Consider the following 3,014-nt stretch of genomic DNA (forward strand, 5'->3'; position numbering starts at 1 on the left):
TGTGTTGAGTGCGCCAGACGGAAACCACCGCCCGTGGCAGCTAATCCACCGCTGCAATCTATTCAGGTCTCGCGCACTAACGAGCTCGTTGCGCTCGATATTCTGGGGCCTTTTCCAGTCACGCCTAGGGGTAATAAGTACCTGTTGGTGGGGGTCAAATATTTTACCCGGTGGCCTATGGCGTGGCCACTCGCCAACCAGTCGGCGGCGGCTGTGACGGACGCCTTTGTCCAGGGCTACGTCCTGGACAAGGGGGCTCCCGAACGCTTGCTGACCGACCAAGGGAAAATTTTTTCTAGTAAATTGCTGCAAGAGGTGTGCGACCTGTTGGGTACTAAGAAGATGCGTACCTCCCCGTACCACCCGCAGACGGACGGGATGGTGGAGAGACTCCACAGGACATTGACTTCTATGCTGTGCCAGCAGGTGTGTGAGGCACATGTTGATTGGGACCTGCAGGTCCCTGGGGTCCTCGCCGCGTATAGAATGGCCCCCCATGCAGCTACGGGATTTTCCCCGTTCTATCTGATGTACGGTCGGGAAGCCGACCCGCCCATGGAAACGCAGCTGAGCCTGCCCACACCACGAACTAATTCGAAATTGGCAGAGCATATTAAATTTAATATTCATAAGCTGACAGAGGCAAGGGAGGCCGCACGGCTTAATTCGCGGGCTCGCCAAATTGCAAACGAGCGGTTGCGTGCACGGAAGGTGTCCGTGCACAACTGGGAACCAGGTGACAGGGCCTGGCTGCATTGCCCTCAGGCACCTTTGGCTACGTCGCCTAAATTGTTGAAGCCATGGCGGGGACCCGTGGAGGTCGTGCGGGTTGCACGCCCCCAGTGCGTTCAGATAAAATGGGGAAAGCGCCGTTGGTACGTCCACCCCTCCTGACTGAAACCGTTCTCGCCTCCATATGGCCTCCCCTTGTGTCGTGAGGGCCGAGCATGTGACGTGACCGACGACCCTAAGGGGGAAATGTCTTTGCCTGATCCTCACATGTCTCCGCCTGATCCGCTCCCAGGTGTCTCGGAACTGACAGCTGCCGACCACCGGCGGCCGGATCTTCGCGGCGGGGCCGGTCCTTCCAGGCCTGATCCGCGCCGTCTAGAGCTGCCGAGCCACCGGACGGTCGCCAGAGTCCCGTCCCATACGACGGACCAGCCAGACGGACTCGCGCTAGGTCGCGCTACTTTTTATGACCTACCACGTGAGGAGTCGAGGCAGCCGAAGCGCCTCGTCACTGCGTTTAGTCACAGAGACACTTGGCGCGTTCGTTTTCTGGAGTTCGCTTTTATTGTGTTGTTCGTCGGGCTGTACATTGCTTCTTATTTAAGTGTTGCTGTTGTGTTGTTGTTGTTGCGTTACGGGGCACACTGGGGGGTGGGTTTTTTTTTTTATTATTGCGTTGACGTTGGGTTGTGTTGTTGGTTAGCAGCCGGGCCGGCTGCAAGCTATGTGGGAGGGGGTGATGTAGTGGTGATACGCCCTGGGGTAGGGATCGTGTGCCAGCGCGTAGTGATTGGCTGTGTATGTGGTGACGCGCGCTGACGGTGGAGGATCAGGGGTCAGCGCGGGGTCGTGGGTTACGTGGTGCTGATTGGCTGTGTGCCGGTGACGCGCTGAGAGGGAGTGATCGGGTGGCAGCGCGGTGTGATTGGTTGAGTAGTGTTAACACGCGCTGGGGAAAACGGATCGTAGAGATAGCGCGTCGTCATTGGTTAACTAAGGAGCGATGCTCACGTCGACGTCCGCATCAGCTCCGTCTCCCGTGAGCAGGGGCTATAAAAGGGGATGCACACAGGCGTAAAGGCAGTATGTAACCAGCGAAGAATGAAGACGGGGATCGAAGAGATAGGGCCCTGCGGTACCTAGTCCCGCTGTCCTAACGGGACCGGGACTCTGTGTAACCCAGAGGCGAATGCATGGTGTGTAGCCAAAGGCATAGGGTCTACACGAGTCAAGTGCATTGTGTGTAGCCAGAGGCATAGGGTCTACACGAGTCAAGTGCATTGTGTGTAGCCAGAGGCATAGAGTCTACACGAGTTATGTGGAGTGTATAGTCAAAAGAATAGAGACCACACGTTGTATTGTGACACGACAAGATTTAATAAAAGTGTGTTACCCGTCAAGAAGTTCCTGCCGTCATTTCCAATACTTCATATGTAATCTCCACCACTGGCAGGTGTGTGTTATCGCTTCTCGGCCTTTTGACTAAGATCAAGTGTAGTATCTGTTCTTATCAGTTTAATATCTGATATGTACCACATTGTGGTACCTTATATTAAATAGATTTTTGGGACAGGGAGATGGAATAGGGGCTTGCTCCGTCCACTCCGCGCATCAACCCGGTATTGCAGTTTCTCCGGGAATGGTACTTCTTGACCCACACCGACTGGATACCTGTGAAAAGAGTTTGATAGATTTTTTATTTTTTTAAATTTGACAGCTATCCAGGGCACAAATGAGAAGATGGAGGGGACTGGTAATAACACAGGAGAGAACGCACCCAATTACGGACAAACAGCGTAAATGGGGTATGCAAACCCAACATAGTCTACTTCTTCTTCTTGGTTCTTTCGGTAAAGTCACCTAGAAGGGAAGTAATAAAATAATGAAAATAAAACATAATAAAATCGAATAATTCTCACGACGTTTCGGCTACAACGCAAGCAGCCGTCTTCAGGTGAAGAATGAGACACTGCCAAGCTAGGAGCTTATATATAAGCTGAGTTGGAGGTGGAAGAAGAAGAGAGCCTTAACAAAAGAATGTGCATATCAAGAGGAATTTAGCATATTCATGGGAAATGCGTAGGAGGTGGGCGGGGGGGTTTCAAAGTCATATTATGCCCATGCATTATGCAGGATCTGCAGCACCAAAGGGAGGGGGGTAGCATTAACAAAGGGAGGGCATGTTGATAGTATGTAGAAGCAATGAAACATGTGAATGGGAGAACGGAGGCAGGAGACCCACAGCGGAGCAAATAATGCATTCCCTGTGGAGAACACAAGAT

The 3,014-nt window shown here is 52.7% G+C and overlaps 1 non-coding gene across 1 annotated transcript; it reads left to right on the forward strand.

Annotated features, from left to right (window-relative positions):
• Positions 1-2,194: 2,194 nt before the first annotated feature.
• LOC133342452 (U2 spliceosomal RNA) lies at positions 2,195-2,385 on the forward strand. Its single transcript, XR_009755139.1, has one exon. It is a non-coding gene; the product is annotated as a U2 spliceosomal RNA (small nuclear RNA).
• Positions 2,386-3,014: the final 629 nt, after the last annotated feature.

The sequence above is a fragment of the Lethenteron reissneri genome, chromosome 14 (assembly GCF_015708825.2).
Source record: "Lethenteron reissneri isolate LAM-NWPU_2019-01 chromosome 14, ASM1570882v1, whole genome shotgun sequence".
NCBI lineage: Eukaryota > Metazoa > Chordata > Hyperoartia > Petromyzontiformes > Petromyzontidae > Lethenteron > Lethenteron reissneri.